Source organism: Pleurodeles waltl, chromosome 7, assembly GCF_031143425.1.
Source record: "Pleurodeles waltl isolate 20211129_DDA chromosome 7, aPleWal1.hap1.20221129, whole genome shotgun sequence".
NCBI classification, from domain to species: domain Eukaryota; kingdom Metazoa; phylum Chordata; class Amphibia; order Caudata; family Salamandridae; genus Pleurodeles; species Pleurodeles waltl.
In genome coordinates, this window is record NC_090446.1 from 441,858,844 (window position 1) to 441,884,002 (window position 25,159).

A 25,159-nucleotide genomic window follows, 5' to 3' on the forward strand; every position below is an offset into this window, starting at 1 on the left:
CTCAACAACATGAACCTTGAGGACTTTGAACTCCAACTTTTAATGAATGCCAAGTCAATTGGATTCACCCCGGACACCAGCCGCTCCCTCAAGGAGCATATTGTAAAAGAAGAAGTGGGCCTGTTACCCCTAAAGAGAATGAAGCAGTTTCTTCCAGAAAGCAATTTCAAACCTGCATACTCTTGTATTTGGATGTTGGTAACACCCTGATCCATCACTTCCCCAGACTCTACACTGTCACCCCCATAAGGGCATCCTACCAAATCTCATCCTAAGCCTGATGAAATATGATCACTCCACTATCATCCGGACTCTCCTTGCCGGCACGCCCATTCTTCATTACCAGCTGCAGGATTTACAGAGCCTTCACAACCAGCACCTTTGCTTACCTTGCAGACAAGATCACCATCTCTGGTTTTTGTCTGCTCTCCCACAGCCAGAAAACCACACCATCAGACTGAAGACTGAGAAGCGTGAAAAAGAAAAAAAACCAAGACAGAAAGCGTTTTCTACCTGCACAGCCAGGATCTAGAACAATATCCACCAGGACCACCCCAGCAGTGCTCCAATTTAGGAAAACCCTGCACTGTGGAAGTGGTACAGAAACCTGAGAAGACTGGGTGCAGCATCACCAGTACCCCCACATTTAAAGTGTTGCTCTCTACAGGAGAAGCACAGATATCCTGGAACGCATGTCTAGAGATACCTAGCACTGACTGCACCAACAATGGTGAGTACTGAACACTTTAAACTAAAGTGAGTGTTACCATGCACTGCATTTACCACATTGCATCTGGGCAAATTGTGGCCTGGTATGCCAGGCATAGTCCTCCCACTCCCCTTTTGTGACCAACTTAGGAAAGCATAGAAGCTGCCCTTTTTTAATGAACATTCCTTGACAGTGGAGTAGAAGCCCACAAACTAACCATGTCTCCTTTCAGTCACTGGCATTATGCTTATTTGTGACCCTGTACAGCTCTCCACTTCCTTTTGTCTTGGTGTGTACTACAGAAATATCACATATAAATTAAGGGTGTTTGGAGCAAAATTCCTACCAAATAGTGTCCCACTATGTATAATATTGTTGTCATTATATTGTTTGTTTTGTGTCCTAGATGTAATTCACAATATTGGAGGTAATAATGTTTTTGTAAACACTATCCACTATTGGATCATGTTTTTGTAAACAGGCTATAATGCTAGCACTAACCAAACATATAGCCTATCAGTGTCCTTTTATAAAAAGAACCAAATTTGAGATATGACTAATCAGGTCCCAGCACCCTCTAGAATATTCCCCAAAGAGACTCATTCCCTCAGATTTTCTACTGCACGTCGTGTGAAGGGAGTCTCCCTGGGCTCTGCTCAGTTGTTTTTCCTCTAGAAACAACTCTTTACTTCAGAAGATGTCAGATACTTCCAAGAAAGGCCTTTTTCGCCCTTGTTAGACCTGTGGCAAGAAAAGGCTACATGTGGATGAGCCACATGAGGACTGTTTATATTGCCCGCATCCTAAACATCAGGTAAAAGACTGCAAGATAATGCTGCACCTTCTCTGCTAAGACCCTGAGAGACAGAGAAGCAAGACTGTTAATTTGGTTATAGGCAAAAACCTGTACTTCAGGTGAGGAGAATGATCCAGAAAGGCCTCATAAAAGGTCTAGATCTGCTGACCTGAGGCAGGCTGAGTGTAGGAGGCTGGCCTGGCTTGTAGTGGGTATCAAGGGGTAATTACACTCTGTACCAGGTCCAGTTATCCCTTATTAGTGTAGAAGAGGTGTTTCTAGCAGCTTAGGCTGATAGAAGGTAGCTATAGCAGAGCAGCTTAGGCTGAACTAGGAGACATGCAAAGCTCCTACTATACCACTGGTGTCATATGCACAATATCATAACAAAACACAATACACAGATATACTAAAAATAAAGGTACTTTATTTTTATGACAATATGCCAAAAGTATCTCAGTGAGTACCCTCAGTATGAGGATGCCAAATATACACAATATATATGTACACAATACCAAAAATATGCAGTAATAGCAAAAGGAATTAATGCAAGCAATGTAAAGTTACAGTAGATTGCAATAGGAGCACATAGGTATGGGGCAACACAAACCATATACTCCAAAAGTGGAATGCGAACCACGAATGGACCCCAAACCTATGTGAGCTTGTAGAGGGTCGCTGGGACTGTAAGAAAATAGTGAGGGTTAGAAAAATAGCCCACCCCAAGACCCTGAAAAGTAGGTGTAAAGTGCACCTACAACCCCCAGAGAGCACAGAAGTCGTGATAGGGGGTTCTGCAAGGAAGACCAACACCAGCAATGCAACAACAGTGGATTTCCAGACCTGAGTACCTGTAAGACAAGGGGACCAAGTCCAAGAGTCGCGACAGTGTCGAGAGTGGGCAGATGCCCAGGAAATGCCAGCTGAGGGTGCAAAGAAGCTGCCACTGGATGGAAGAAGCTTTGTGTTCTGCAAGAACTAAGAGGACTAGGAACTTCCCCTTTGGAGGATGGATGTCCCACGTCGTGAAGAAGCTTGCAGAGGTGTTCCCACGCAGAAAGACCGCAAACAAGCCTTGCTAGCTGCAAGGGTCGCGGTTAGGGTTTTTGGATGCTGCTGTCGCCCAGGCGGGACCAGGATGTCGCCACTTGGATGAGGAGACAGAGGGGGTGCCCAGCAAGTCAGGGAGACCTCACAGAAGCAGGCAGCACCCGCAGAAGTACCGGAACAGGCACTTAGAAGAGAAGTGAACCGGAGTCCACCCGAAGTCAGAAAAGGGAGTCCCACGATGCCGGAGGACAACTCAGAAGGTTGTGCACTGCAGGTTAGAGTGTCGGGGACCCAGGCTTGGCTGTGCACGAAGGAAATCCTGGAAGAGTGCACAGGAGCCGGAGCAGCTGCAAATCACGCGGTACCCAGCAATGCAGTCTGGCGTGGGGAGGCAAGGACTTACCTCCACCAAACTTGGACTGAAGAGTCACTGGGCTGTGGGAGTCACTTGGACAGAGTTGCTGAGTTCCAGGGACCACGCTGGTCGTGCTGAGAGGGGACCCAGTCTTTTGTTGCCTGCGGTTGCAGGGGGAAGATTCCGTCGTCCCACGGGAGATTTCGTCAGAGCTTCTAGTGCAAGAAGGAGGCAGTCTACCCCCAGAGCATGCACCACCAGGAAACACGCGAGAAAGCCAGCAGGATGAAGCGATACAAGGTTGCAGTAGTCGTCTTTGCTACTTTGTTGCGGTTTTGCAGGCGTCCTGAGCAGTCAGCGGTCGATCCTTTGGCAGAAGGTGAATAGAGAGATGCAGAGGAACTCTGATGAGCACTTGCATTCGTTATCTGAAGAATTCCCCAAAGCAGAGACCCTAAATAGCCAGAAAAGGAGGTTTGGCTACCTAGGAAGGAGGATAGGCTAGTAAGAAAGGTAAGAGCCTATCAGAAGGAGTCTCTGACGTCACCTGATGGCACTGGCCACTCAGAGCAGTCCAGTGTGCCAGCAACACCTCTGTTTCCAAGATGGCAGAGGTCTGGGGCACACTGGAGGAGCTCTGGGCACCTCCCCTGGGAGGTGCAGGTCAAGGGAGTGGTCACTCCCCTTTCCTTTGTCCAGTTTCGCACCAGAGCAGGGCTGTGGGATCCCTAAACCGGTGTAGACTGGCTTATGCAGAGATGGGCACCATCTGTGCCCATCAAAGCATTTCCAGAGGCTGGGGGAGGCTACTCCTCCCCAGCCTTCACACCTATTTCCAAAGGGAGAGGGTGTTACACCCTTTCTCAGGGGAAATCCTTTGTTCTGCCTTCCTGGGCCAGGGCTGCCTGGACCCCAGGAGGGCAGAAACCTGTCTGAGGGGTTGGCAGCAGCAGCAGCTGCAGTGGAGACCCCGGAATGGCAGTTTGGCGGTACCCAGGTTCTGTGTTAGAGACCCGGGGGATCATGGAATAGTCTCCCCAATGCCAGAATGGCATTGGGGTGGCAAGTACATGATCTTAGATATGTTCCATGGCCATGTTCGGAGTTACCATTGTGATGCTATACATAGGTAGTGACCTATGTATAGTGCACGCGTGAAATGGTGTCCCCGCACTCACAAAGTCTGGGGAATTTGCCCTGAACAATGTGGGGGCGCCTTGGCTAGTGCCAGGGTGCCCACACACTAAGTAACTTTGCACCCAACCTTCACCAGGTGAAGGTTAGACATATAGGTGACTTATAAGTTACTTAAATGCAGTGGTAAATGGCTGTGAAATAACGTGCACTGGCAGGCCTGTGTAAGAATAGTCAGATCTCCCTATGGGTGGCAAAAGAAATGCTGCAGCCCATAGGGATCTCCTGGAACCCCAATACCCCAAGGATGCCACTAGTTCGTATCAGTCAAGATCCCCATTTCTTCTGGATCTCCTGACCTTCAAGCCACGGTAAAGATTACAACCCTTTCTAGATCTTCCGTATATCCTTCGGATACATCAACTAGTAAGGTAACAATCTTGCTTCCTAGTCACCTGCTAGACTGGAGGAGTCTGAGGATGAAGGGCCATTTGGTGACACACGCAGCCCATCCCAATTGCATGTCAAATATCAGGGGGAGGAGGATGATGATGATGAGTACGAACAACAGTACCAGTCTTATTATACACATCAAAGATGTTCTTATGAGCCATTACATCACCCGAAAGACACTGTACAAATGCCTGCCTCCTTAATTCAAGACTTGCAATCTATGTTACAGTACTATAAGAGGAGGTTTCCATCTGCAGCTGAGACGCAGCCACCTCTACCTTCTTCTCCTGCTACACCAAAGAATATACCTCTGCCTCCACCTACTTCCAGGCTTACACCTATGTCAGCAATAGCCGCCCTTCCCAGAGAGGAAGTTTCCTCTTCAGAGGATGAAAGGGAAAAAGGAGAGATTTCAACTCATCATCATCCTAACAATAAATGGGATGACTATTTAGCTCCTCACCATCGCCACCACCTCCTTAACCATCAGATTCTCCACCGGAAGATATAGGAGGTTTTCATAATTTAATGGACAGAGCTGCCACACGTTTTCATTTACAAACATCTGTCTCAAATTCAGAATGCTTCCTCCATTACTTTAAAGAACAGGGAAGAAAGTCGGTGAGGGCAATCCAAATCATAGATTTTATTTGAAGTGAAGGTCTTAAAATTTTGAGTATACAGCTATAGTTCCACCAAGGCTGGATACAAAATACAAGGCTACACAGGACTCTCCAGCATGTTTGACAGGGCACCCGAAACCAGACTGTCATTTCCCATGCTGCCCAAAGACGTTCCAAGAATCCATCAACGCTTATTTCTACCCCACCAGACAAGGAAGGCAGACGCCTGGACAACATGGGCAAGAGATTCTCATGTCAGCTATTACTGTCTTTGCTGCCAACTCCCTGGCGATTTTAGGTCGCTATGACCGTCAGATGTGGTCTGACAAGAAAGCCTTCATAGACCACATCCCAGAAAACAAACAACCTGGGACACGTAAAATACTGCAGGATTGAGAACGTACTTCAGAAGAGGTTATCGACGGCACACTACATATAGCTTCCACGGGCTTCCGGGAGCTGGCGGGAGCAGCGGTATTTCGCCTCACAATTATGGTTAAAAGCAACCTCTTTCAGGCCCGAGGTCAAGTCCAGGATATTAGATATGCTCTATGATGGCGCAACTCTTTTCGGCAAACATATAGATGGCGCCTTACAAGCCATCAAGTAGGGATAGGGAGGCCTTGACTTATATCGTCAGCTCAATAATGTTTGAAGTATTTAATTTAATTTAAAGGTATGTTGAGTAAAAAGGATGCAGCAACGTTAATATTAGGTATACAGTTACAAAATTATTTCAAAAAGTTTATGCCAAAGTATGTCATGCCATGAGTGATTCAGTAATTATTTTGTTGTATTTTATTTCCCGTCATCAATGAGAAGAGTTCAAAATGATAGGATATTTGATCAAACATTAAATATTTAGAGAGGCATTGAATGTAAAGAAAATTTTCTGAACAAAAAAATGTTTTTAAAACTTATAATTTTTTCACATAATGAGCCAACATTTGGTGGTGAATGTCAGTTATTGTTTTCTCATTCACTGTGTTTTTTTAATGAATATATCGGGGCAATAGTGTTTTCACGATTACATGGTATATAAAGAGGGCCAAGATGGCGGCCCGCAGGTTGACAAAGGCGGTAACGCAGAAACGTGTTCCTGTTTCTGGCAATAAAACGTTTAGTTTATTCACGTAATCCAGTATTGGTATCTTTCATAAATTCACGTGTCCCACCCTCCTCCCCTTTGAGGCGCACATTTCCTTTGCAGTACATACTCTTCACTCTAGTGCTAAAAAATCTGAGCAAATGAGCTTCTTTGGGGAATATTCTAGAGGGTGCTGGCGCCTGATTGGTCATATTTCAAGTTTGGTTCTTTCTATAAAAGGACATTTTCTGATGGATACAACTACCTGTGGATTCCTCACCTAATGAATACTCCCATGGTGCCAGCATTCGACGGAAATCTTCTTCCTAGTCTCTGCACGTTGACGAGGACGTCACTCTAGCCCACGCGATGCCGTCTGACGTCATACAGGCAATAAGAGGTCCTCGACGACGTGCCGACGTCAGTTCCCTTTTTTCCGTGCATTCGAAACGGTTATCTTCGAGGGAGCTACTGTTACTTTAGTGGTTACAGTGTGTTTTCTGCTGCGTAGTTCTTCTCTGCGGTAACAATGTCTCAGAGAAAGTCGGGTTTCAAGCCCTGTCGAGAGTGTGGGGGCAAGATGTCCGTTACAGATCCTCACTCCGACTGTCTCTGGTGTTTGAGCTCCGACCACGACGTTGTGACTTGAGATTCATGTCAGCACATGAACCCGAAGGCCCTCAAGGAAAGTGAGGCTAAATTATTCCTGGCGAAGTCGAAGAGAAAGGAAAAACATCACAAAAAGTCTTCCTCGCCAAGGTCTCATCGGCGTCATCGAGACTCCCGGCGCCGTAGAGATTCACGGCGTCATTCAAGCAAGGAGACTCGTTCGAGGTCGCCTTCGGCTCGGCGTCGGAGGACTTGGGAGGTCAGTCCAACGGTCACGCCGCATCCATCGATGCCGTTGCCCTCTCCGGCGTCACCGACTTCGCCTGGACAAGCGTCTGTGGTTGAGGTGATGCAGCCTCTGGTGATGTCTCCGGCGTCGAGGCCGGCGTCGGGGTCGCCTTCGATCCAGGCACCTCAGTATCCGGCTTTTCCAGCCCCTGGAGCCGATAGTACAGCATTTCTGAATGCGATGTATACCATCTTTCAGCAGATGGCTCCAGGAGGTGCTCCGGCTGGTCCTTCGGGGCCTTTAGCCCTTTCATTGGGTGATCCTGCTCCTCTTCGGCCGGCACCCTTTATGCCCTTTCTCCCTTTTGGGAATGTGGGCTCGGCGCCGGTGGCCGCTCCGGTGGCTTCAGAGGGATTGGCTCTGGAGGTTTCCATCCCGTCGACGTCGGGATTTCGTCCTGTGACACCGGTGGGTCCATCGGCTCCAAGATCTTTGTCCTGCTCCTTCATCGGCGCCGAAGCTGCGTGCTCTCCGTCTGTTGGAAGAGCAGGAGTACCAGCGAGTCCTGGAGGAAGGAGAGGTTGAGGACTCTGGTGATGGACTGCATGGTCTGGATACGGCCAGTGGGCTGGATACTTCCCCTGAGTGGGACCTTTTATCTCCAGGGGAGTATACGGAGGAGGCTGCTACCTTTCACGCGGTGGTGAGGAAGGCGGCTAACTTTCTGGACCTGCTTTTGCCGGTGGCAGAGGCGAAGCAGAATTTGTTGACGGAGGTGCTGCATCCGGCCTCTGCTGCAGCGGAGCCTCTCTTGCCGTTTAATAAGGCTTTGCTTGATCCGGTGTTGGAGGTGTGGAAGAAGCCTGTATCTTCCTCGGCAGTTCATAGGGCTGTGGCCAGGAGATATCGGGCTGCACCATCTGACCCTGGCTTTCTTTCAAGACACCCTACGCCGGAGAGCTTGGTGGTGCAAACCTCCTGTTCATCAAAATCAGCGCCTGGATCTTTCCCGACGGTACCAGGAGACAGGGACTCCAAAAAACTGGATGCGCAATCCAAGAAAATATTTTCTTCTTGCAGTTTGGCGTTGAAGGCCACCAACGCAACTTGCATTCTGGGGAGATATATCCATGTTCTTATGGATGATATTTCATCTTCTTTTACGGAGCTTCCCCAGGGACTCTTGGATGTTGTCTCAGACGCCCAGATTGCCGCAACCCAGATTATCCAGTCTGGGCTGGACACGACCGACTCGGTGGCTAGGGCGATGGGCACGGCTGTGGTGGCAAGGAGACAGGCCTGGCTCCGTAATTCAGGGTTTTCTGCGGATGTACAGTCGACCCTATTAGACCTCCCGTTTGATGGGGACAAACTGTTTGGAGCAAAGGCAGATTCGGCCTTGGAGCGATTTAAATAGAGCAGGGCCACAGCCAAATCGTTAGGGCTGCAAGCTCCTTCTTCCTCTGCCTCTTCCAGGTTTTTCAGGAGGTTTCGTGGATTTGGGCGTGGCTCTTCCTCCTCTTCCTTTCGGGGGAGGTTCCAGCAACCTGCCTCTTCTGACCCCTATAGATCATTTAGAGGGAGAGGTAGGGCCCGCACCAGAGGAGCCTCTCAACAGCACTCTGCCTCTTCCTCGTCCTCTGGAGGGGTGCAGCAGGGAAAGCAGCCTTAGGCTTCCACCATTTCCCACTCACTCCTCTCCTGTAGGGGGAAGATTACGGCATTTTCTCCACAAGTGGGAGACTATTACAACGGACACTTGGGTTATCAGTATTGTGGAGAAAGGCTACCCCCCTCCCGCCCCGCCCATCTTATTGTTCAGAAGAACACCTCCTGTTGCTAGAACAGGAGGTTCAAGTCCTCCTTTCAAAGGGCGCAGTGGAGTTGGTTCCAGAGCAGGAAAGGGGTCAAGGTTGTTACTCAAGGTACTTCCTGATTCCCAAGAAAGATGGTCGGTTGAGACCGATCCTGGATCTGAGGATCTTGAATTGGTTCCTCAATCAGGAAAAGTTCAAGATGCTGACCCTAGCACAGGTGCTTTTGGCGTTGAACAAAGAAGATTGGATGGTGTCTGTCGACTTGCAGGATGCCTATTTTCATATCCCGATACTCAAGTCGCACAGGAAGTATCTCCGGTTTGTGGTAGGGTCGCAGCACTATCAGTTTGCGTTTCTCCCGTTTAGTCTTACTTCAGCACCTCAAGTCTTCACGAAGGTGATGTCAGTGGTTGTGGCAGAGCTCAGAAGGAAGGGGATAGCAGTATTCCCTTACTTGGACGACTGGTTGATCAAAGCCAAGTCCCCGGAGCTTGTGTCGTATCATCTGCAGTCAACAACACAGTTGTTGTTCGACCTGGGCTTTTCGGTGAACGTGCCCAAATCTCACCTGGAGCCCTCTCAGCGCCTCCTGTTCATAGGGGCAGTACTGGATACAACATTGAATCGAGCCTTTCCTCCGCCTCAGCGGGTTCAAGATATTCAGGAATTGGTTCCAATGTTTCGAAATGGAGAGGTAGTTCCAGTCCTCAAGGTCCTTCGTTTGCTCGGTCTGTATGCCTCCTGCATACTGTTGGTCACGCATGCTCGCTGGCACATGAGGGCTCTTCAGTGGTGCCTCCGAACGCAGTGGTCTCAACACAAGGGAGATCTAGAAGGTGCGGTCAAGATCTCCAGAGATGCTGCTGTGGACTTGAAGTGGTGGATTGCGAGCAACAATCTTTCACAAGGAAAGCTGTTCGCGCAGTCGCCACCAGTGGCCACGGTCATAACGGATGCTTCCACTCTAGGGTGTGGAGCTCATCTGGGGGATCTGGAGATCAAAGGACTTTGGTCTCCAGAGGAACAGATGTTTCATATCAATCTGTTAGAGTTACGGGCTGTACGTCTGGCTCTCAAGGCCTTCCTCCCATCCCTTCGTGGTCAGTCGGTACAGGTCCTGACGGACAATACTACCACGATGTGGTACATAAACAAACAGGGAGGAGTAGGGTCGTACCTTCTCTGCAGAGAAGCTCTTCGACTATGGTCCTGGGCAAAGGACCATCAGATTTGCTTAGTAGCAAATCATTTGGCCGGGGTCTTGAATGTACGTGCGGACAGTCTCAGTCGCCAATTCTCGGCCGACCACGAGTGACGTCTCCATCCAGATCAAGTTCGTTTAATCTTCCAGATGTGGGGGTTTCCTCGGATAGATCTGTTTGCCACTCGGGAGAACGCGCATTGTCCGTTATTCTGCAGCCTCCAGTATCCGGTGCAGGGAGCATTGGGGGACGCGTTTCTGATAACCTGGTGCGACCAGTTGCTTTACGCGTTTCCCCCCCATACCCTTGATTCCTCAAGTGTTGAGGAAGATTCGCCAAGACCGGGCCCAAGTCATCTTAATAGCTCCGGATTGGCCAAGGAGGGTGTGGTACTCCGACCTTCTCCAACTCTCGCTGTGCCCTCCGCTCCGTCTCCCTCTCAGGGCAGACCTCCTCTCGCAGTCGCAGGGGCAGGTTTTACACCCCAACCTCCAGAGTCTACACCTACATGCCTGGAGATTGAACGGGGCAACCTGAGTTCCTTCTCTCTCCCGCCTGATGTAGTGGATGTTATCTTAGCGGCCAGGCGACACTCCACTAAATCTATCTACGCTAATAGGTGGTCTACATTTGTTACGTGGTGTGGGGGGGAGACAGATTGATCCCTTACATGCTCATCTGTCGGACGTCTAGTCTTTTGCTCTGTCTCTAGCGCAGAAGGGTTGTGCAGTGGCTACCATTAAGGGTTATTTGTTGGCCTTGTCAGCCTTCATTTGTCTTCCAGACCAACCATCGTTATTTAAATCCCCTATTGTTCTCAGATTCTTGAAAGGTCTTCTAAATAAATATCCTCCAAAACCATTCGTTATGCCTCAATGGGATTTGTCCTTGGTCCTCACTTTCCTTATGGGGTCCCCTTTTGAGCCTATGCATTCTTGCCCTTTAAGGTATTTGGTTATTAAAACAGTCTTCCTGGTGGCTATAACATCTGCAAGGAGAGTGAGTGAGTTCCAGGCCTTATCGGTAAAACCCCCTTATACAACTTTTTATGGGGATAAGGTGGTGTTGAGGACCAAGGCTGCTTTCCTCCCGAAGGTTGTTTCACCCTTCCATTTGGCCCAGACAATGACTTTGTCCACGTTCTATCCTCCGCCTCATCCTTCAAAGGAGGAAGAGAGACTACATCGCTTGGACCCAAAGAGGGCGTTAAGCTTCTTCATTGATAGAACGAAGGATTTCAGGCTGGAGGATCAGCTGTTCATCGGATACGTGGGCAAGAGGAGAGGAAAGGCAGTCCACAAGAGAACACTCTCCAGGTGAGTTGTTCTTTGCATTAAAATCTGTTACTGTTTGGCAAAGAAGGATCCTCCTGATGGCATTAGAGCTCATTCCACCAGAGCTAAGTCGGCCACTTCGGCCTTGGCCAGAGGTGTTCCTGTAGTCTACATCTGCAAGGCCGCAACTTGGTCATCCCTTCACACTTTTGCGAAACATTACTGTTTGGACTCTGAGGTCAGAAGGGACAGCCATTTTGCACGGTCAGTGCTGCAGGATTTCTTGGTTTGACCATTTCGGCACCCACCACCGGGAGTGGTACTGCTTTGGGACTCTATTCATTAGGTGAGGAATCCACAGGTAGTTGTATCCATCAGAAGAACGAGTTACTTACCTTCGGTAACGACTTTTCTGGTGGATACATTAGCTACCTGTGGATTCCTCACGGTCCCACCCGCCTCCCCGTTGCCTTTCTGGTCTTACCAAGTAATCCTTGAGTGCGCTCCTCTTGGTCTTCAGGATTGCAATAGATGATGTATATATGGATACTTGTGTATATATATATATGTATATATTTTTGTGTATATACATGATTTACATATATTTGTTGGTTTAAAAAAAAAAAAAGAGTTATATTAAATCTACAACCATTTTATTGCAATGTTGTGTATTTTACAATGTTATGGGATGTTGCCTTGCTCTTTCATTGCATTGGGTTGTTGTTCTCATGCACGTAAAAAATGTTGGTACTGACGTCGGCACGTCGTCGAGGACCTCTTATTGCCTGTATGACGTCAGACGGCGTCGCGTGGGCTAGAGTGACGTCCTCGTCGACGTGCAGAGACTAGGAAGAAGATTTCCGTTGAATGCTGGCGCCATGGGAGTTATCATTAGGTGAGGAATCCACAGGTAGCTAATAAAAGTCGTTACCGAAGGTAAGTAACTCGTTCGATAGGCTATATGTTTGACTTTTGCTAACATTATAGCCTATGGAAATTTTTACTTGCTGCTTTTTAGGATACCGTGGGACTCACACTTCGGGGATGATTCAAGCACGTGAATTTATGAAAGATACCAATACTGGATAACTGTAGTTACAGGTAAGTAACTTGTTTGTGTTCACTCTTAGGGGGTTCTACATTGATGGTCAAAAGCACTGAAAAGTCTTGCCTGCATGTGGGGATCCCGGAGCACTTTTCATAGTATTTATTTACTTTAAAAAAAAAAAAGGCCAGAAAATCATATATGTATATAATTTAAAGGTAATCTTTTTATAAAAACAGCTTAAATCTCCTTCACAAACCATTTTTTGTAAACGTAAAGAGATGAAGGATAGCAGGACAATGTAGCTCCATGGCTGTCATTATGTGAGTTTAAAACAGAGTCTGTGCCTTTAAGAACTCAGGGACCACCAGTATCCCATCATGCCCAGTAGTGGCAGTTGCTTCAGTGTTTTCTGGCTCATAGTGACGGAATCCTGGAGCCCTGAGATCAGCCCTTTTAATTATTTCTCCTCAAAATTCACCAGTGGAATTTGGTGACAGCTACTTCATTCAACAATTTTCATCTCTCCCTGATATTTTCTGACATTTTCTGAGTGAAAAGTGAGGTACTTTGTCAAATAAAATGCCACCTTGTTTGACAAGTGTCCTGACTGTGGGACATAGATGGGCATATCAGACCCTCACAAAGTCTGCGTCATCTGCCTTCCAGCAAGCCATCTTCCGGATACTTATCATCACCGAAATACGTTTTCAAGGTTCATGTTAGAAATTGCCCTTTCTGAAGGTTATCCCCCAATTTTTTGCCTTTCTCCTCCTATTTTTCTGACTTTCTTTTTGTTGGCTTTATTACTCTGGGCACTGTACAACTGCTAAACAGTGCTAAAGTGCATGTGCTCTCTCCCCAAAAACATGGTATAATTGGCTTACACCTGTTTGGCCTATTTGATTTACCTGTAAGTCCTGTGTAAGGTGGTATACCATATACCCAGGGCCTGTAAATCAAATGCTACTAGTGGGTCTGCAGCACAGATTGTGCCACCCACAGAAGTAGCCTTTCAAACTTGTCTCAGCCCTGCCACTGCATTGCCTTGATGCACCGTTTACTGACTTGGCAAGTCAAACTACTTGTTAAGAACTAAACTCCCTTTTTACTAAACCTAAGTCACCCCTAAGGTAGGCCCTAGATAGCCCTATGGGCAGGGTGCTGTGTATGAAAAAGGTAGGACATATATTTTATGTGTTACATGTCCTAGTAGTGACAGCCTATTTGGTTTTTCACTGCTGTGAGTGCTGCTCCTCTACTAGGTTTGCTTTGGGTATTCCCTTATATATGTCTAAGTGGTAATTTCTAATCTGTGGAGAGTAGTGTGGGCATTTTTGGAATGGTAGTGAGAATTCCTGCTTACTGGTGTAGTTGGATTTTACATTACTACTTTAGAAATGCCAATTTTAGAAAGTGGGCATTTCTCCGTACTTATAACTCTAGTGCTTTGCAGCCTGACTCAGGTCCACGTCTGGGGCAGAGTGATAGCTCCACTTTGTGCATACTCTCCAGACAGCCATCCATCAGGGAGGGTTGGGTGCGACAGGGTTACTGCATTCATCTACATACTGATCCTCTTCCTGGGCTGGGAGAGGCAGAGGGTGTTCACACTTTACACTTAAATAGGCTGTGTCCTGCCCTCACATAAAGGACTTGTTTACTCCCTACTGGTATCTGGAGCTAGAGTAGGGGAGAAAGAAAATTCTTGGAATTGATCAGATCTAGTTGGAACCTTCTACCTTCTAGAAGCTGGATACCTAGAGTATAAGTACAGGAGCTCTCACCCCATGATTTGAGGAACACTTTTAGAACTAGGACTGAACCTCTGTCAGAAGGACTGCAGGTCTGCACAAAGGACTCATCTGGACTGCTTTTCTGCTTGTTGCCCTGCTACCAGCCACTTCCTGTTTTTTGGTTCTGTTAAGGCACTGTGGAACTTTCAGGAGGGATTGCCAGTGGCATTGCTGCTTTTGCTGTGCTGGTCTACTTGCCCATTGCTATCTACCTTCCTCCCTCCAAGTGTTCTCCCAGGGGCCCAGCACTTGGTGAGCATTGGTTGCTGCCCTGGCTCCTGCGACCCTAGCACTTGGTGAGTGCTTCAGTTGGCATTTCGTCCTGTATCGATGACTACAGCATGGTGAGCACTTCATGTTTGTTTTTACTCAGGAGCACTGCTTCATGCCCAAATTCCACAAGGAACAGTGGGAGAATTAGGCTGAACATGAGCGCAGGGTGCGGTCTGCAAGGCGTGTACCGAGCACTTCACTTTGGTGTTTGCTGCCCGAAGGTTGATGCTGTCCTCACCATTAATTTGAATTCACCTGCTTCAGTCTGCCAGAAGGTAGCGTGGCTGAGTGGGAACAGGAGAGACCACCATCACTTGCCACGTGCTATGAATCACAAACGCCCTCCCAAGCATTAGTCCAGGGCATAGGGCACTCACCCTATTCCTGGCGGGCTCGTGGAGCTCCACATTGAGGTGCACATAGTGCATGCTGTGTCAGCAATTGCATAATGTGCGCAGTTATCACACTTCATGTATTTTTTATGGTGACGTATGACAGTCTAATGTTTAATAGATGTATTTTCTAGTGGATTACGTTTCACGCTCTGAATATCCACGGATAACGTGTTGTATGTCACTGAGGAGTATTGTATTTCTCAGGATAACCAGTAACATCTTGTAGTAATTGTTTTATTTGCACAGTATTTACCTTTTATGTCATTTGTCTTACAATATATCTACAATATGGACACATTTTTATATATTCACGTGTGGAGTCTCTTTGTGGTGTATTTATTGTGTCGCTGGTGAGTGTTGCGCAAACGCTTTACACATGACCTCTAGAGATAAGCCTGACTGCTCTGCACTAGCTACCAGGTGGTGGGCACAGGTTATCTTTGGTGTGTAACTTACTTGCCCTGCCTATAATGGTGGGTTCTGCCTGGCTTAGGTGCATACCCTAGCCAACCAGTACCCCATTTCTAACAGCGCACCTTGAGGGAAAGAGAGAAATTCACCTCCATGGCACTGAAGAAAGAAGCAGACAGTAGACACAGTCTGAAGGTGGGACTTAAGAGCGTGGCGAGTGACAGTCCTCTACCAGCGCTCTGCCATCTACCTCTGAGGGATGTGGAAGGTCCAAAAAGAGAATTTCAGCCCAAAAATGACATTGGTCTTGGTTGATGTCGAGAGGATCAATGTCGAGGCAAAGTACAGCTTCTACTTGTTCGCTGTCAAGAGCTGGATCGACCTTGAGGAAGGGACATAGATTGACATTGAGACAAGGCAGGCAGACGTCAAAGACTCATGCAGTGTTGACGTGCAGATGTGGATCATCGTCAAGGAGTGTGTCGGCGTTGGAGAGGAATGGTTCGATGTCATGGTGCCAAAGGCAGTTGATATCGAGGAGAAGCTCAATGTCGAGACTTCAAAGGAGGTTGATGTCGAAGTCTTTCGACATCGAGAACACAACAGAAGACGAGGAAGAAGAGGAGACTTATTTATTGATCCCACAGATTCTGAATATTCAGGGATATACACTCCTTCACCTACTGTATTTCTAATCTGTCCACCACCATCATCTCCTCCACCACCTCCATCTCCTCTGCCGCCACCACCTCCTCCAACACTTTCAGTGCCCCCTTCCACCTTTGCCAATTCCACCACCTGTGGAGGCTCCTCTCCCAGGATCTAGTTCATGGTCCGGAATGCGTCATTGTTCACAACATTACAGACGCTACAGTTCCAGGCACTCATCTCCATTTTCAAGGCACTCTAACCATCGTACCCATTCATGCAGATTACAGTCAAGATCCAGATCAGACACAAGATCCAAACATCATTCCAGATATACTTCTTCCACTTCCGCAGGAGAATAGTCGCCGACACTGTTTGATTCACCACTGCCTCCTATCTCTCCAGTGGATGATATTACTACCTTCTTGGAGGTCCTGATTAGAGGAGCTGCGAAGCTCAATATTCAGATGTTGGTGCCTACTCTTTCAGCGTCTGTTATATTTGAGTCTCTTCACCAGCAATCAGTGTCAAGACCACTCCTACCTCTGGTGCCAAATCTCCTATAGCCAGCCATGGAACTATTTTTGACACTGGCTACAGAATAAATATCGGCCTTCAAAGCAGGATCCTCTCTGATCCTCCTCTGGACTCATTGGTCATATTAGCGACCAAAAAGCACCATGCCACTACTCGTACTTCATATGTGCCACCTGATAAGGAGAATGAAAAAACTGGACTCTGTAAGACACAAAGGGTCTGATTACAACCGCCAGGGCTGCAGTGGCGGTCAGACCTCCGCCAATGTGGTGGTCTGACAGCCACATTACGACCATGGCAGTTGTGCCCTGGTCAGACCGCCAGCACCTCCACTGGAGATGCTGGTGGTTCTGGGGGTCCTAATCTATCAGGCAGCGCCCTGGGGATTACGAGTCCCTTCTCTGCCAGCTTTTACATAGCAGGAGCACTGCAATGTAAAGGCTGGAGGAGACTGGTTGCAGGGGGCCCCATGGGAACCCCTGAACTGCCCATACACTTGGCATTGGCAGTTCATGGGCCTCCCTGACCAGCCCAGTTGCACTTTTCACTGTCTGCTATGCAGACAGTGAAAAGCGTGACAGGTGCTGGTGCACCCTACGCACCGCAACATTGCTGCCAGCTCTATTATGAGCCGGAGTCAATGTTGTGGGCTGTTTTCCGCTGGGCCAGCAGGCGGAGACTCTGTTTCGGCCAACTGACCCAGCAGGAAACTCGTAATAGGGAACGTGGGAAGGGTACCGCACCTGCGGTAACCTGACCGCGGGACTTAAACGGACGGCCTTTTCAGTCTGCCGAAGTCGTAATTAGGGGCAAAGTCTGTAGCACAGCCGCAGCCACCATGAATGCGACCACTGCAGCTGCCCTCCTCGGCAAGTATGATAGAGCGTTGTGGGACTTATTCTACAGTTTGCCGAGCATCTTCCTAGGGACAAACAGGAAGACTTTCTGGAGATTGTCAACGAGGGCTTGACGATTTCCAATCAGGTCACTATTGCAGCAGCAGATTCTTCCATGTTAGATTCACACTAATACTGCCATGGTGTGGCCTTAAGGAGGCATTCTTGGCTCCTTTTAACAACTCTCAAACCAGGGTCTCAGCAAAAGATCCTTAACCTCCATTTCTCAGGGTCCAGCCTCTTCGGCAGCCACACTGATGACGTAATGGCTTGCATGAAAGCTGAGATGAAAGCCCTTCAGGCATTGGGTCTGGAAAGGCCACAAGAGCAAAGAAGATCTTTCAAGCCCTACCAGCGCTGTTCTACCCTCAGAGGGTTCAAACCCCTGACTGGTATCAAGGCTGCCAACAACCACAACACCAGCAACCTTACCCGCAACAGCAGCGAAAGAATGTAGAGGAAGATCCACCCAACAGCCTGCTCAAGGGGGTAAACATACAGGCTTCAAGCCATGAATCTTCCCTTCCCCCCACTCCGTTACCCGCTCCGTTAGGGGAGAAGCATCCCTCATTTTCTGGCAGAGTGAAAATAAGTCACACACAGAATGTCTGGGTGTTGAATATTGTCGAAATGGATATTGTCTCAGATTCACAAGTCCCCCACCGACCATACCACCAAAACCATCCAACTACCATCTGCAGTTGCTACGGTCAGAAGTCAACATCCTGCTACAGAAGCAGGTGGTGGAAGACGTTCATCACAAACAATGAGGAACAGGCATTTATTCCAGATACTTTCTAGTGAAGAAGAAAGGCAAGAATGAATTCAGACCCATTCTCGACTTGAAAGTAGACAACAAATGTATTAGTCGAGAAATGTTTTGGATGCTGGCATTACATCAGATCTGTCCCCAGTTACAACAGGGCGACTGGCTCTGCTCCATAGACCTTCAAGATGCGTACTTTTGTGTACCAATCGCCACGAAACATTGCAAATTCTTGAGGCTTGTGGTGGGGCAGAATCACTATCAAGCACTTCCATTTGGCCTCAAATCAACATCCAGAATGTTCTCAAAGTACATGGCAGTAGTGGCTGCCCGCCTCAGAAAACATTGAATCTTTGTCTATTCCTTTCTAGACCATTGGCTATTCAAGGCATCTACACCTCAGAAAGCCCAACTTCATTACAACTGAACATGCGATCTCCTTCAGCGAATGGGGCTTCATATTGACCACAGCAGTTCAACATCTACCCTTATTCAGACTTTGCATTATTTGAGGGCCTCCATCATCACCATTCAGGCAAGAGTGTGTCCTTTGGAGGAGAGATTATCGATCTATCGGAAGTGTCACTCACTCATGAAAGTTTCTAATCTCATAGTGAGGTACGTGTAATCTCTCCTCGGCAGACTCCTGTATCTTCCTAACAGTGAGTGCCTGTTTCCACATGCGTCCTCTCAAAAAATGTCTTGAGGATCAGTGGGACCAGCTAATGGGCAACTGGGATGACAGACACATACTATCCCTTCATGCAAAACAGTCCCAGAAATTGTGGTGCTCTGCAGTCAACCTGCTTCAAGGGATGCCATTTCATCAGCAGGTTCCCTCCCAGACCGTAGTACCAGCTGCATCACTGCGAAGGTGGGGAGCCCATATGAATCATCTCCAAATTCAGAGCACATGGTCTCAGAGAGAAATGACATAACCCATCACTCTCCTTGAGCTCCGGACGGTTCATTTAGCACTAAAAGCCCTTTGTCCATCAATCAAGACCCAATTTCTGCTTGTTCAGTCGGACAATACGACCACCATGCACTTTCTCAAAGGGGGGCACGAGGTCCAGACCCTTATCCCATGAGGCCCAAACAATCTGGAAATGGCTCATGGCCAGGGACTTGAGGATCACAGCAACTCACCTTCCATGCAAAATGCTTTGCTTGCTTGTCAAGCAGTTGCTGTCAGCAGAGTTCTTCAGAAAATCATGAATGGGTCCTGCACAACGACATTGTAAAAAACATCTTCAGGCTGTGAGGTGCCCCAAAGATTGACTTGTTCACCACCGCAGAATACAAAAAAATGCCAAACCTTTGTCACAAGATACTTCCAACCAGGGACACTGGGTTATGCCCTATGGATCGGCTGGTCGAGCAAATTTCTGTACGCTTTTCCGCTGATTCCCCTAATCCCATCAGTCCTTATCAAACTGTCCCACTTGAGAGCCAGGATGATCTTAATAGCCCCAGAGGGTTGTATGATGGAACAACGAATGCCAGAACAAAGCATTCCTTAACAACGCGGTCAGAACCACGACTGTGTTGTTTCCACACATGCCTTTACCATGTATCCCTTTAGAACAAATTTTGTTGTAAAAGTGTAGGAAAATGCCACTGTTGGCATGGCTACCCCCTAACTTTTTGCCTTTTGTTGATGCTAGTTATGATTGAAAATGTGCTGGTTACCCCATTAACCAGGCCCCAGCACCAGTGTTCTTTCTCTAAAAACTGTACCTTTGTCTCCACAATTAGCACAGCCCTGGCACACAGATAAGTACCTTGTAAATGGAACCCCTGGTACCAAGGGCCCTGTAGCCAGGGAAGGTCTCTAGGGGCTGTATCATATATTATGCCACCCTGGGGACCCCTCACTCAGCACATGCACACTGCCTCACAGCTTGTGTGTGCTGGTGGGGAGAAAAAGACTGAGTGGACATGGAACTCCCCTCAGGGTGCCATGCCCACAACCCACTGCCTGTGGCATAGGCTAGTCACCCCGCTAGCAGTCCTTACAGCCCTAAGGCAGGGTGCACTATACCAAAGGTGAGGGCATAGCTGCATGAGCACTATGCCCTACAGTGTCTAAGCCAATTCTTAGACATTGTAAGTGCAGGGTAGCCATAAAGAGTATATGGTCTAGCAGTTTGCCAAACACAAACTCCACAGTTCAATAATGGCTACACTGAATACTTGGAAGTTTGGTATCAAACTTCTCAGCACAATAAATCCACACTGATGCCAGTGTGGGATTTATTTAGAAATGCACACAGAGGGCATCTCAGAGATGCCCCCTGCATGCCAGCCCAACTGCTAGTGCTAGGCTGACCAGTTTCTGCCAGCCTGCCACATCCAGACGGGTTTCTGGCCACATGGGGTGCTTTTTTGCACTCTGTGACCAGGAACAAAGCCTGTCTGGGGTGGAGGTGTCCTGTAACACCTGGCAGTGAGCCTCAAAGACTCAAGGCTGGTGTTACAGCACCCCAGGGCACTCCAGCTAGTGGAGATGCCCGTCCCCGGACATAGCCCCCACTTTTGGCAGCAAGGCCGGAGGAGATAATGAGAAAAACAAGGAGTCACCCTCCAGCCAGGACAGCCCCTAAGGTGTCCTGAGCTGAGGTGACCCCTTCCTTAGAAAATCCTCCATCTTGCTCCAGAGGATTTCCCCCAGTAGGATTAGGGATGTGCCTCCGTCCCCAAAGGGAGGAGGCACAAGGAGGGTGTAGCCACCCTCAAGGAAAGTAGCCATTGGCTTCTGCCCTCCAGCCCTAAGCACACCCCTAAATTGAGTATTTATGGGCGACCCTGAACCCAGGAAATCAGATCCCTGCAACCTGAAGAAAGAAGGAGGACTGCTGACCTGAAAACCCTGCAGAGACGACTGAGACAACTGACTTGGCTCCAGCCCTACCAGCCTGTCTCCCGACTCAAAGAACCTGCACAATGACGCATCCAGCGGAACCAGCGACCTCTGAGGACTCAGAGGACTGAACTGCACCTTAAGGACCACAAACCTCCTGAGGACAGCAGCTCTGTTGAAAAACAGCAACAAGAAACCAACTTTAAAGAGACTCCAATTTCCCGCCAGAAGAGTGAGTCTTTACACTCTGCACCCAACGCCCCCGGCTCGAGTTTGGAGAAACCAACATCACAGAGAGGACTTCTAGGCAACTCCAATGACTTGGACACCCTGAGTCAACCTCCCCGCAACCCCACAGCGACGCCTGCAGAAAGGATCCAGAGGCTCCCACTGACCGCAAACTGCCTGTTAACAAAGGAACCCGACCCCTCGACCAAGCACTGCACCCGCAGCCCTCAGTACCGAGAGGAACCACCTATCAGTGCATGAGTGGCCAGCAGGCAGCCCTCATCCTAGCCCAGTCGGTGGCTGGCACGAGAAGCCCCCCTGTGCCCTGTCTGCATTGCCAGAGTGAACCCCGGGTCCCTCCATTGTTTTCAATACATGTGCTTGTGTTCTCTTCCACCCCCCCCCCCCCCACCCCTCCCAGTGCTCTACAAAACCCCCCCTGGTCTGCTCCCCGAGGACGCAGGTACTTACCTGGTTGCAAACTGGAACCGGAGCACCCCTGTTCTCCATAGGCTCATATGTGTTTTGGGCCCTCCTTTGACGTCTGCACCTGATCGGCCCTGTGTTGCGGTGGCTTTGGGGTTCCCTTGAACCCCCAACGGTGGGCTGCCTATGCCCAGGAGGCTGAACTTGTAAGTTCCTTACCTGAAAAACTAACCAATACTTAGCTCCCCCATGAACTGTTGATTTTTGCAGTGTCCACTTTCGAAATACCTTATTGCCACTTTAACCAAAATTGTGTGTACTACTGTTTTAAATCGAAGTTCTATACTTACCTGTGTGAAGTACCTTACAATTTATGTAATTACCTAAAATTTGAATCTTGTGGTTCTAAAAATAAATTAAGAAAATATATTTTCCTATATAAAAACCTATTGGCCTGGACTTACGTCGTAACACTACCCTCTAAATAGCCTTCTGCTCGACCACACTACCACAAAATAGAGCTTTAGTATTATCTAATTTTCCACTATCAACCTCTAAGGGTAATCCTTGGACTCTGTGCACACTATCTCTCACTTTGAGATGGTATATACAGAGCCAACTTCCTGCAATTACCAATTCGTCCGATCTGCATAGGTCATGTGTTTTATCTAGACAAAACTTCAAGACCCTCCTTACATCTAGGGAATAAAGGGTTCTTTCAGTCGGGGTTGAAGGACACTGGTGGTCCCTGGGTTCTTAAAGGCACAGACTCTGTTTTAAACTCACACAATGGCAGCCTATGGGGCTATACTGTCCTGCTAACCTTCATCTTTTTACTTTTACAAAAAAAGGTTTGTGTAAGATTTAAGCTCTTTTACAAACTAATAGCTTTAAATTATATACATATGTGTATTTAAGTACAATATGAAGCATTGGGCCATTGTAGCGTGTTTCTATAGGCTGCATAATGTTTTTTTTCTTAAGTGACTTAAGTAACTCTGTTGGCCTTGCCAAGGAAAGGCAAACATCTACACTTAATAAAATATACAATGAAAAAGTTACCTGGGATACCCACATGTGGGAAGGACTATTCAGTGCTTATGACTTAAGTGGATATTCCCCTAAGAGAGAACTGAAATTACAGGTAAGAAACCAATCCTTATTAAAGGAAAGTCGCCTCTATCTAGCATGGTTACCCCCAATTTTGGCCTGTTTGTGAGTGTGTATCATGGTGTTTTTAATGTGTCACTGGGATCCTGCTAGCCAGGCCCCAGTGCTCTTAGATAAAAACCTATATGTCAGTGTGTTTTGCCTGTCTCACTGGGATCCTGCTAGCCAGGACCCCTGTGCTCATAGTTTGTGGCCTAATGTGTATGCCTGTGTAGTGCTTAACTGTGTCACTGAGGCTCTGCTAATCAGAACGTCAGTGCTTATGCTCTCTCTGCTTTTAAATTCGTCACTGTAGGCCAGTGACTCCATTTACCAACTTCAATTGGCACACTGGACCCACTAGGTCCCTAGTATGTGGTACCTAGGTATCCAGGGCATTGGGGATCCAGGAGATCCAGATGGGTTGCAGCATTTCTTTTGCCACCCATAGGGAGCCCAGACAAACCCTTACACAGGACTGCCATGGCAGCCTGCGTGAAATAGTGCACACACTATTTCACAGCCATTTTCACTGTACTTAAGTAACTTATAAGTCACCTACATGTCTAACTTTCACTTGCTGAAGGTTAGGTGCAAAGTTACTAAATGTGAGGGCACCCTTGCACTAGCAAAGGTGCCCTCACATAATTCAGGGCCATTTCCCCAGATTTTGTGAGTGCGGGGACGCCATTACACATGTACACTACATATAGGTCAATACCTATATGTAGCTTCACAATGGTAACTCCGAATATGGCCATGTAAGGTGTCTAAGATCATGGAATTGTCCCCCCATTCCAAATATTGTATTGGGGAGCCAATTCCATGCATCCTGGGGGTTCCACCATGGACCCCTAGTACTGCCAAACCAGCTCTCTGAGGCTTGCACTGCAGCTACAGCTGCTGCCACCTCACAGACAGGGTTCTGCCCTCCTGGGGTCTAGGCAGCCCAGTCCAAGGAAGGCAGAGCAAAGCATTTCCTCTGAGAGCAGGGTGTTACGCCCTCAGGAAATAGGTGTTACAGGGGGGGAAGGGGTAGCCTCCCCCAGCCTCTGGAAATGCTTTGAAGGGCACAGATGATGCCCTCCTTCGATAAACCAGTCTACACCGGTTCAGGGACCCCTTCTCCCCTGCGGGAAACAGGACAAAGAAAAGAGTGACCACTCGCCTGTCCAGAGCTTCTCCAGTGTGTCCCAGACTTCAACCATCTTGCTTTGCAAGGTGTGGGGGCACTTTGGAGGGCTCTGAGTCACCAGTGCCAGCAGGTGACATCAGAGACCCCTCCTGATAGGTCCATACCTGATAAGGTAGCCAATCCCCCTCTCAGGGCTATTTAGGGTCTCTCCTGTGGGTTCTCTTCAGATTCTGCTTGCAAGTTTCCTTCAGGAATCCTCTGCAACAACTTCAGACTCTTCCGACCTCAGATCAACCGCAGCCTGCTCCAAGAAACACTGTAACTGCAACAAAGGGTCCAGAAGAGACACTTTTCTTCAGCAGCCTCGGCTCCAAGTCAGCAACTGCAACAGTTTCCACGGTGTTCACGCTCTGGGGGCTCCCTGTCTTCATCCTGCACCAGAAGGACCGAATAAATCTTCAGTGGAGTGACAGTCACTCCCCTGTTCCAAGCAGGCACCTTCCAAGGCGAGGACTGGTACCCTGGGATTCCTTTCACGGCGACAAGTGTGCTCCTAAGGACACAGAGGGTGGACATCATCGACATAGACTGTTCTGAGGTCCTGCTGACGCAAGAGGAGGTAAGACCTTGCCTTCCCCGAGAACGATGGTACCCCTGTGTATTATTTCTTCTTCGCCTCCGGAGGCCTCTGTGCAATCTTTGCAAAATTCCTTCATGCACAGCCAGGCCCAGGTCCCCAGCACTCCACCCTGCGACGCTTAACTCGCTGAGTTGTTCTCCGGCGGCGTGGGACCTTCTTTTGTTGTGCTGCATCAACCGCGTTTTGCTCCTCCTTTGAACCCGGATACTGCAGCTTCTGGGGGTTGCTGGCTAGCTTCCTGTGGTCTCTTTAAAGTGCTGAGAGCCCCCTCTTCCTCCTCACACAGAGTTGAGGCCCACAGATCCCTTCTGGGTCCATCCAGCGCCATTTTGATGAAAAACACACTTTTGGCTTGTTGGCGCCTTCCAACACGAAATCTCGTCTGCGACGATCTTCACGCCGTGGGACATCTTTCGCATCACGCAGTAACACGCTGGCATCTTCCTAGGGTGCATTTCTGCAGTCTTCGACTAACCAGGGACTCTTCTTTTGCACCCTCTTCTGGATTGGCAGGGGCTCCTGTCCTTCCTGGAACTTCTTTCGACTTCTGGACTTGGTCCCCCTCCTTTGCAGGTCTTCAGGTCTAATATTCCAGCAGTTGTTTTTTGCAGAC

At 48.3% G+C, this 25,159-nt stretch overlaps 1 protein-coding gene across 1 annotated transcript in view; it reads left to right on the forward strand.

Moving 5' to 3' along the window:
* The window catches only part of TCTN3 (tectonic family member 3), a 594,612-nt gene that overhangs the window by 273,018 nt on the left and 296,435 nt on the right, over positions 1–25,159 (forward strand). The window lies entirely within an intron of this gene.